The 11,286-nt window shown below is 51.2% G+C and overlaps 1 pseudogene; it reads left to right on the forward strand.

The window, feature by feature from the left end:
- The first annotated feature begins 2,726 nt into the window (after positions 1 to 2,726).
- On the forward strand, positions 2,727 to 3,143 carry LOC144273418 (ribonuclease pseudogene; annotated as a pseudogene).
- The last annotated feature ends 8,143 nt before the right edge of the window (positions 3,144 to 11,286 follow it).

Consider the following 11,286-nt stretch of genomic DNA (forward strand, 5'->3'; position numbering starts at 1 on the left):
CCTGATGCTTTGCTGTCTGTGCCTCAGTTTCCCCTCCCAACCTTTCTCTCTATGTGCCCTGGAAGCTCTGCTGGGCAGGGGTTGTTTCTTCCTCTGTGACTGTGCAGTACCCTGTACAATGGCAGCCCTTAGGGGTTCCCAAAATCCCCCTTAACCAATTCGTAGGAGATTAACAGGGTATGGCAGGTGGCTCCCTGTCCAAGGGGGGAGAGATTTCATTGCCTTGCTGTATCCCAGTGTCCCCCATCATGACTGGGTCCCATGTGCTCAGTGCTGGACAAACCCAGTGCCAGGGACAATCCTGGCAGCAGAGACCCTATAGTATAAAAGCCACCTGCAGAGAAAGGGGTGGGGATGGGGACAGAACACAGCGACCAGAGACCATGGTGATGGGTGTCACAGGTGTGTTAGAGATGGGCATTGTGGCTGCTGGGTTGAATGGGGGGTAGAGGGAGGGTGTGGAGGAATGGGAGGGGGTGTGGTTCAGGACTGAGGGGTGCTGCTAAAGCTGTTTTGGGGGTAGGGCTGGGATAGCAGGGAGCTGTGAGTTGGGATTGAGGGGCATGGGCATATCTTCGACACTTGACAGCAAATATTTACCAACCCGGTGCCTACTTTTATGGCCATTGATTGGGAGTCTCTGCTCCCCAGCTGTGTTTGCTGAGTTGCTCATTGTGTGTCTCCCGCCCTTGGGCTCCATATAAGGGCCCCAGAGTGGGAGGAGGCTCAGACACTTTCCAGATCCAGCTCCCAGACGAGCCCCAGGACAGGGTGAGTTGGCAACCCAGCTGGGGTCAGGTTCTGAGGTGTCTTCCTAGCTCTGGGGGCTCATTGGGGCTGATGGGTCACAGTAGGTGGAGGCCGTGAGCCAGAACTCCTGGGCAGAGCTGGCCAAGAACCTTTCAGCCGATAGTCATTTGTTCTCCAAACAAACGCCCTTTCAGTCGACCCGAAATGAGCTGCAAATTCCTGAGTCGGCTGAACCTGAGTGATCAAAATGTGGCAGAAATGGCCATGTGAGAAGCTCTGAGTCAGGTGGGAATTTTTCATTTTGAGGCTGGGTATTCTGACAAAAGCAGAGGAAGATGAGAGGTACAGGATGGCTCAGGAGAAAATACCGGCCCTTTAGCCCCAAGGTTTGGTCACTTATCGGGGATGTGGGAGTCTCTGCCTGATGAACAGAAAGGATTTGAACTTGGATCTCTCTCTGGGTCTCTCCTCTTGCATTTGTTCTACTTGGACGCAGTAATTAGCCATTGGAGCAGGGAGTTGACCTTTACTCTGATAAACGGCACAGCGCCGAGTGTAGGGTGCTTGGCGGTGGGTCATCCCCTGGCAGAACTCTGAGCTGAGCAAAACTCAAAGGTCTGGAAAGTGGGAAACGCACAGGTAAGGCTGCCCATGTAACCTTAACTAGGGCCGCTTTCAGTGCTGCCCAGCTATGCCCTGTTAACACGTGTGTGGCTGAACGTGCCTGTTGTAAACTCATTGTGCAGAAGGCCAGGTCTGCCCCAGACCCTGATTCACATAGGGGATAGAGTGGCGCTCGGAGAACCCCAGAAAGACAAGCCCCCTCCAGATTCTGGCTCACATGAAGGGGGCAGGGATGAGGGGTCAGATGCCCATAAATGTGCACTTCCCTCCCTGCCCCCAGATCCTGGGTCACATACAGAGGACAGGGAATGGAGACAGGCCTCAAACACCTCTGGGGGCCAGGGACCACCAGATCCTAGCTCACACAGTGGGGTAGAGAAAAGGCTCAGATGCTCTGAGATAAGCAAGCCCCCCAGAATCTGGTTCACATGAGGGGGCAGGGAAGGGGGAGGTCACACCCCAGTGGGAGGGGCTGGGGGCCCCACTGGTAGTGGCACATATACAGGAGGGTAATGTGTGGCTGACAGGATCTCCTTCTCCAATGCTCCCCCAGTCTCCCTATCACTCCCACGCCAAACGTTCCCCTTTTCTGTGTCCCAACCCTCCTCTTCCCTTAACCCCCATGAGCCCCTATTCAACTCCTCCTCCTCGGCAGGCAGAGGGGGGACTTGAACCCGGGTCCCACATACCCGCTAGCTCCCCAGCCCGCTGGGTGACAGGTTAAAGGGAGGCCTGACTCCAGCCCTTCAGGAAATCTTGTCCTCCTCTACTTTAATCCAAGTGCCGACACGGAAGGCAAACCTGTCCCCTTGGGGTGCAGTGGCAGGTTTGGTTTCCACCTGACATGACTTGTTTTCACCTTGTCAGCTGGTTGAAAGTTTTAACATATTTTGTTCTCCTGCTGCCCCAAACCAAAGACACATATTAAGTTGTGTGTGATGGCCCCAACACCCATTATTCATCAAGTTCTGCCTCTGGGCTCTAGCCCGGCTCTTGGAGGGAAGTGCGGTCTAGTGGTTAGAGAAGTGGGGGACTTTGGGGGTGGGGTGGGTGAGGCAAGGCTCTGGGGGCAGAGTGGGGGGACCATGGGAGGGGGACAAGTTTGGAGGCAGAGTGGAGAGATAAGGAGAGGAGGCAGATTGGGAGGATAATGTGAGGGGCAAAGTTTGGGGGCAGAGTGGGGGGGATAATGGGAGAGGGAAGACTGGGAGGACTATAGGCGGGGGTGGAGCTTTGGGGGCGGAGGGGCATTTGGTGCCAGGATGCTCCACACTAGAAGCAGCTCCCCATGGTGTCTCCGTCCTGCAGGCCCTGTTCTCCCTGCTACAGACAAACCCAGGGCCGGCCCTGCCATGGCCCCAAAGTCACCCCGCCCAGCTCTCCTGCCCCTGCTCTGCCTGGCAGCTGCCTGCCTGGCACTCTCAACAGCTGACGCCCAGTATGATAAATTCCTGAAGAGACATCTCGACTTCCCCAAGTCATGGGCTGAGAACGACCAGCTGTACTGCACAACCATGATGGGGAAGCGTAGCATCCGCTGCCAGGGCAAGAACACCTTCGTCCACGCCAGCGAGGCCCAGCTGAGAGCCGTCTGCAGCTCGGGGTTGAGCCACGGGCAAGATGCCCGCGACAGCCTGGGCACCTTCCGGCTGACCTTCTGCACCCGCCTACCCAAGGGTCCGTGCCTCTACCGGGGAAGCTCCACCATAGCCCGTATCCGCCTGGTCTGCCACAACGGGTCGCCCGTCCAGTACGTGAGGCGAATCTAGTGCCACCCTGCCCAGGCACTGTACTGTTGTAAGTGTGGATTTCCCAAAAATATTATAAAAATAATCCGCACTCCAGTGACTTACTGATTAGAAAACAGGCCATGATAGCCATGATATCATGATATCAGAAGCTTTGCAAACATGCATTTCCAAAGGAGCTAAAGCCGTCTTCAACCATAGAAGTAGTAATCAAAGCTTGCACCACTTGGTGGAAACAGGAGTTAGAGAGGTCACCCATATCCTCTTGAAAACATTTTCCAAGCAGTATGTCCTTCAAATTGCAGGGATACAGCCTTATACAATCGACTGAATAAAATTGCCTTTTACAGCCTTATACAATCGACTGTATAAAATTGCCTTTTACAGCCTTATACAATCGACTGTATAAAATCACTTTCTAAAAATCGACTTCTATAAATTCAACCTAATTTTGTAGTGTAGACATACCCTAATTAGAGCAGTTTTACTTTCAGTCAGGAATTGGTAAGGGTTTAAATGGAGGGTTATTGCTAGAAAGAGAGAAGGGAGAAAGTCCCACTTTTACAGTTTCATTTTATGGCTTCTCATTAGGATCCTTTTTGATCCCGAATACAGAGCATTTAGACATTCCTTTCAAGTCAGGACTCTCCTTAAACCGCATCCTCCTTCCTTTGTTCTCCAGATAATCTTATCCCTCTACCAGACTGCTGTCCTGGTCATTGATAAGGTCCAAGTGGTTTGTTGCCTTTTCACCCAAGCGGGTTGAACACCTGCCATTCGCAGTGTATTTACAACTTGCCACTATTAATTATTGCACACGACAAACAATGCTTATCGGCCTTCGCAAAACATAGCAGAAAAGAAGAGAGTCTATACAGATAAAGCCAGACAGAAGTTATATAAGTTATGTTTTAGCATCTGTGTAAACACACTTGAGTGTCATAAAGGTGGTTTTCCAGCCAACGAGGTGCTGTCTTCCTCCCAAGTGGCTTACCCTTGGGTGGCTGCGTGGCGTGGTAGAAAGCTATCACTTCAAGTGCAATGAGCCAAACTGCTTGTCAGCACTCAGCTCTAAGGGCCTTTAGGTGCCTAAGCCCCTTTGTGAATCTAGCTCCCGGAGATGGTCCATGGGAGTTGGGCACCTCATTCCCTTAGGTCTCTTGGAATAGCTCAGCCCCTCTGAATAGCAAAAGAAGATGTAGTTATTCCTCTCTCCTGACCAGGGACGTTGCATTGATGGCACAAGTTTGGAGACTCCCCCTTGGTTCTGTCTAAGGCACGTGGCTGACTTGTGCTAAACCCGTTTTGACGAGGAGAGCTCCCCGCACTATGGGCCTGAATGAACAGACAGCAGTAGTGTCTGTTCCAAGGTCTGTTTGTTTCACAACTGACGTTACCTGTTAGGATATAGATATTCAGGCCTGTCTGTAAAGGCCTATTACTTTAAGAATTTAGGTATATGTTTAACATTTAGCTAGTTATAAAAGTATAAAAAAAGAATGACAATCACTGTCTGCCTGTGTAAGGGCCTTCTCTCACAGTGACAGTCTGAGGCCCTGTTCTTGAGGCCTTTGGCTAAGCAGCAGAGGCAGCCATGAGCTGGGAAGCGACCGGTCACCTCCTCACATTCCAAACTAGTCACAATGAAATCAGGTGCTATTGGGCTGTAAGGAATACAATCCTGTCCTGATAATGCCTATCACCTCCAGAGAAAGATGGTTAAAGAAAACTTAGTTTGATAGCATCCTGTCTGACAAGAAATCACTTCTCAATAGTTGTGGTTGTGAAACCCTCATTTCTGTATGTTTTATCTTTATGGCCCCCACTTTTCTATTGTAAATCTGTCTGGTTCTCTAATTGTTTCTGTCTGCTGTATAATTAATTTTGCTAGGTGTAAGTTAATTCGGGTAGTGGGATATAATTGGTTAGAGAATTATGTTACAATATGTTAGGATTGGTTAGGTACATTTCAGTAAAATGATTGGTTAAGGTATAGCTGAGAATATTACTATATAAATTAGGGGCAAACAGGAAGTAAGTTGAGATTTGAAAATAAGGGAAAAAGAACTTGGATTTAAGCTTGCTGGAAGTTCACCCCAATAAACATTGAATTGTTTGCACCTTCGGACTTCAGGTGTTGTTGCTCTCTGTTCATGCGAGAAGGACCAGGGACGTGAGAGGGTGAAGGACGAAGCCCTCTAACATTACCGGCACTGGTTGCACAGCGCTGCCCATTCCGCAGTGTTAGCTGAGCCCGGGAGTCCCTCCCACCACCCCGGGCTGTATATAACCGGCAGCCACGGGAGGACGGCGTCAGCGACGCTCTGCAGACAGCTCATCTATTATCCAAGGGGACAGGAGCTGAGGAAGCAAGACTTTGGCCAGGAGGAGACCACACCACAGTTAGTTCCTGAGAGGCTCTGAATCTTCATGCTGGAAAGCCCACAGGTGTAGACATGGCTCAGTTAATTGGCTGCTGGAGGGCAGGACTTCAGGTGGTGAGGGCAGGTGCAATTGGGTGTCAGAGCACTTGGGTCCTATTCCCAGCTGTGGGAGGAGGTGGGGGTCTAGCGGTTGGAATGGGGGGGCTGGAAGTCCAGCTCCCTGGGTTCTATCAGGGATGAGAAGGGAGTCCTGGGAATTAGAGCAGTGGGGCTGGGAATCAGGGTTCCTGGATTCTAACCCCAGCTCCGGGAGGAGAAGACAATAAAGTAATTGGAAAAGCAGGGGTCTGGGAGCAGAGATCATAGAATATAAGGGTTGGAAGGTACCCCAGAAGGTCATCTAGTCCAACCCCCTGCTCGAAGCAGGACCAAATCCCAGTTAAATCATCCCAGCCAGGGCTTTCTCAAGCCTGACCTTAAAAACCTCTAAGGAAGGAGATTCTACCACCTCCCTAGGTAACACATTCCAGTGTTTCACCACCCTCTTAGTGAAAAAGTTTTTCCTAATATCCAATCTAAACCTCCCCCACTGCAACTTGAGATCATTACTCCTCGTTCTGTCATCTGCTACCATTGAGAACAGTCTAGAGCCATCCTCTTTGGAACCCCCTTTCAGGTAGTTGAAAGCAGCTATCAAATCCCCCCTCATTCTTCTCTTCTGCAGGCTGAACAATCCCAGCTCCCTCGCCTCTCCTCATAACTCATGTGTTCCAGACCCCTAATCATTTTTGTTGCCCTTTGCTGGACTCTCTCCAATTTATCCACATCCTTCTTGAAGTGTGGGGCCCAAAACTGGACACAGTACTCCAGATGAGGCCTCACCAATGTCGAATAGAGGGGAACGATCACGTCCCTCGATCTGCTCGCTATGCCCCTACTTATACATCCCAAAATGCCATTGGCCTTCTTGGCAACAAGGGCACACTGCTGACTCATATCCAGCTTCTCGTCCACTGTCACCCCTAGGTCCTTTTCCGCAGAACTGCTGCCTAGCCATTCGGTCCCTAGTATGTAGCTGTGCATTGGGTTCTTCCGTCCTAAGTGCAGGACCCTGCACTTATCCTTATTGAACCTCATCAGATTTCTTTTGGCCCAATCCTCCAATTTGTCTAGGTCCTTCTGTATCCTATCCCTCCCCTCCAGCGTATCTACCACTCCTCCCAGTTTAGTATCATCCGCAAATTTGCTGAGAGTGCAATCCACACCATCCTCCAGATCATTTATGAAGATATTGAACAAAACCGGCCCCAGGACCGACCCTTGGGGCACTCCACTTGATACCGGCTGCCAACTAGACATGGAACCATTGATAACTACCCGTGGAGCCCGACAATCTAGCTAACTTTCTACCCACCTTATAGTGCATTCTTCCAGCCCATACTTCCTTAACTTGCTGACAAGAATACTGTGGGAGACCGTGTCAAAAGCTTTGCTAAAGTCAAGAAACAGTACATCCACTGCTTTCCCTTCATCCACAGAAGCAGTAATCTCATCATAAAAGGCGATTAGATTAGTCAGGCATGACCTTCTCTTGGTGAATCCATGCTGGCTGTTCCTGATCACTTTCCTCTCATGCAAGTGCTTCAGGATTGATTCTTTGAGGACCTGCTCCATGATTTTTCCAGGGACTGAGGTGAGGCTGACTGGCCTGTAGTTCCCAGGATCCTCCTTCTTCCCTTTTTTAAAGATTGGCACTACATTAGCCTTTTTCCAGTCATCCGGGACTTCCCCCGTTTGCCACGAGTTTTCAAAGATAATGGCCAATGGCTCTGCAATCACAGCCGCCAATTCCTTCAGCACTCTCGGATGCAACTCGTCCGGCCCCATGGACTTGTGCACGTCCAGCTTTTCTAAATAGTCCCTAACCACCTCTATCTCCACAGAGGGCTGGCCATCTCTTCCCCATTTTGCGATGCCCAGTGCAGCAGTCTGGGAGCTGACCTTGTTCGTGAAAACAGAGGCAAAAAAAGCATTGAGTACATTAGCTTTTTCCACATCCTCTGTCACTAGGTTGCCTCCCTCATTCAGTAAGGGGCCCACACTTTCCTTGGCTTTCTTCTTGTTGCCAACATACCTGAAGAAACCCTTCTTGTTACTCTTGACATCTCTGGCTAGCTGCAGCTCCAGGTGCGATTTGGCCCTCCTGATATCATTCTTACATGCCCGAGCAATATTTTTATACTCTTCCTTGGTCATATGTCCAATCTTCCACTTCTTGTAAGCCTCTTTTTTATGTTTAAGATCCGCTAGGATTTCACCATTAAGCCAAGCTGGTCGCCTGCCATATTTACTATTCTTTCGACTCATCGGGATGGTTTGTCCCTGTAACCTCAACAGGGATTCCTTGAAATACAGCCAGCTCTCCTGGACTCCTTTCCCCTTCAAGTTAGTCCCCCAGGGGATCCTGGCCATCCGTTCCCTGAGGGAGTCGAAGTCTGCTTTCCTGAAGTCCAGGGTTCGTATCCTGCTGCTTACCTTTCTTCCCTGCGTCAGGATCCTGAACTCAACCAACTCATGGTCACTGCCTCCCAGATTCCCATCCACTTTTGCTTCCCCCACTAATTCTACCCGGTTTGTGAGCAGCAGGTCAAGAAAATCGCCCCCCCTAGTTGGCTCCTCTAGCACTTGCGCCAGGAAATTGTCCCCTACGCTTTCCAAAAACTTCCTGGATTGTCTATGCACCGCTGTATTGCTCTCCCAGCTTCTTGGGTTCTATCCCTAGGTCTAGAATAGGAGTGGGGTCCAGTAGGTTAGAGCAGCCCCTCCAAGGGGATTCTCTCTGGGGATTAGTTTTGGAGTGGAATCCATTTTAGTCAGGACTCCTGGGTCCTCTCCCCAGCTCTGGTTGAGGGGGTGAGGAATGGAGTCTAGTGGTTTGTGTGGGGCGAGGGCGCTGAGATCCAGGACACCTGGGTTCTATCTCCAACTCTAAGTGGGGAATGGGGTCTAGTGGGTTAGAGAGGTGGGGTGGGGAGGTTTTGGGACTCCTGCGTGTAGGAAAGAACTTGTCACCCAGAGATTCGAGCAGAGGGCTTGGCAGACCCCACCACGGCTCCTCTGAGAATTGGAGCAGGAGTTTCCACCAGTTTAGATCTTACCTCTGAGCTGCAGAATTTCAGAAGGCAGAGCAGGTGAGAGTGGCAGGGTCAGTTCATGTGGAGAGGGAAGCTCAGAGCTCAGGCTAGCAGCTCGTTTCTTTAAAGGAGGATAAAATAAAGAGGCCGGGTTGGGAGGGTCCGATTGCCACGGGGCGACATTCAGCCTCCCATGCTGTGCAAAGCTGGGCTGACCGTCCGACCAGCGCTAGCTGGGTCCCTGTGGGACACGTAGGCTGTGTCTACATGACAGACCTTACCGTGGCACCGCTGGACAGCTGCAGCTGCTCCACGGTAAGGTCTGTTTTGTAGCCGCTCTGTGCCAGTTGGAGAGAGCATCTCCCACCAACATAGCCATGTCCACACCGGCGCTTTTCTTGGTGAAACTTCTGTCAGCCGGGGGGGGGGCGTTTTTTCACACTGTTAACCAACAAAGTTTTGCCAACAGAAGTGCTAGTGTAACAAAGCCTAAGAATCTTACTGCTGGAGGACTGTGGCTGGGGTCTGCAAAGGGGCCTAAGGGAGTTAGGGGATCTCTTGTGGGATTAGGGCACCTAGCTCTGGAAGGCTCCATTCAAAATCCCAGCTCAGGTCCCCCGTCTGACAGACTCATAAACCTCTGGGGATCAGCTATGAGAGAGATGGGAGGACATGCTGGGAGGGGGTTACAAAGAGGTTCTGAGTAGGGGGATCTCTCTGGGGATTAGTTTTGGGGTGGGATCCATTGTCTACCCCAGGAGGAAATTTTGGACCTTGCCTTGATGCATCCCTTCCATGCCCATTTTCACAAGAAGCCCTGTAGAGCTGGGGAGTTCACACCCTGAACCAGCCTTCATGAATTCACACCAGAACAATTTAAACATTTTAAAGCCAGGCCAGAGAATTTCACCCAGTTACCCCAGCACTGAGCCCAATCACTTGTGTCTGGCTAAAGCACCTTCCACCAAGTTGCCTAGTCTGGACTGGAAGCCACCCAGAGATGGAGAAGGTGGCGTTTGCTCCCTTTGATCGTTTGTTGCCACGATTCCTCATCCTCACAATTAAAAACTGGGGCCTTATTTCTAAGTTCAATTTGTCTGGCTTCAACTTCCAGCCCTTCGTTCTTTTTCTGCCGTTCTCTGCTACATTAAACAGACATAGAGTGCCTGGTGTTTCCTCCCCGTGAAGGTCCTTGTATACTCTCATCAACCACAATCTTAAAGTATTTAGACTGCAGGTGTGTAACATTAGGAGATTGCAAAGTGCCCTGATACCATGGGGATGGACGAGACATTAGACGGCTAACCTGATGCTGGAACGAAGAGAGATCACAAGAGTCTTGGATGTCGTATGATTTCAGACATTTAGGCAGCTTTCTCATCAGACAGCAAAAGCGCAGAATGAGACCCAGTGACTGGCAGTTGAACCTGGACTGATTCAGACTAGAAATAAAGTGGAAATTATTGAGTGAGGGAAATTAACTGTGGGGATCACTGAGCTCGGGACTGGGTGCCCTCCCCATCACTGGCATCTCCAAAGGGACATAGCTGTCTTTCTAAAAGATGTGCTCCAGTTCAAACAGAGCTAGGAACTAGATGCAGAAAATGCTGGATCAGTTTGTCTGGCCTGCGATATGCAGGAGTTCCCACAAGACGATCATCAGGGTCCTGTCCAGCTTAAAATCAACAAAAAGTCATCTAACATAAAATGCTTCACCATAAAACAGACATCAATCAGTTGGAGTCACTCATACGCCTCACCCTCTGCTGCCCCAGCGCCCATGTATATAGAGCCCGACCAAACTCACAGCCGTGAAAAGCGCATTGCAGACCCAGCGGCGTATTAAGGCCGACAAATTTGCAGAGGCGGCAAATTTGTAAGAGCAGCCAGAGGCACCAACTTCCCCCGGCACCGCTGGGTGGTCGCGCCCCCCGGTCCCACCCCAACTTCACCCCTTCCCTGCCTCCATTCCCCGCCCCCATTCCAACCCCTTCCCCAAAGTCCCCACCCCAACTGCACCCCCCTATTGGTCCCCTTCCCCAAATCCCCGCCCCGGCCCCACCTCCTCCCCTGAGCAGGCCGCATTCCCCGCTCTTCCCCGTCCCTCCCGGCTGTGCGAAGCTGTTTGGGGCACAAGTGCTGGCAGGGAGCGGGGAGAAGCAGGACCCAGAGGCGCACTCAGGGGAGGAGGCGGAGGCGGAGCGGAGGTGAGCTGGGTTGGGCAGCTGCTGGGGTGGGGTGGCAATTGTTTCAGGGCCTAGGGGTGGCAAAATCATTATCCTGCCACTGCGCAGACCATGAAAACTGGTTATTGTCGTTCACAGAACTGCCACCCTCACTTCTGCCCTGCTGCTGGCCGTGGCGCTGCCTTCAGACACAGGCAGCTGGAGAGTGGGAGCTGCTGCCCGGCAGCCTAGCTCTAAAGGCAGCGCCCTCGCCAGCAGCACCGCAGGCGTCAGTGTGACGATATTCCAAAATGCCGAAAACAGCCTTGCAAGCGCCCCACAACTCCCCTGTGGGCTGGCACCCCCACGGTTACGACACTGCGAAACCTCGCATTGAAATTGCTGAGACCGTGGAATTTACCATTTTAAAAATCCTATCACCGTGAAATTAACCAAAATGGACCATGAATTTTGTAGGGTC

Source organism: Eretmochelys imbricata, chromosome 13 (assembly GCF_965152235.1).
Source record: "Eretmochelys imbricata isolate rEreImb1 chromosome 13, rEreImb1.hap1, whole genome shotgun sequence".
Lineage (NCBI taxonomy): Eukaryota > Metazoa > Chordata > Testudines > Cheloniidae > Eretmochelys > Eretmochelys imbricata.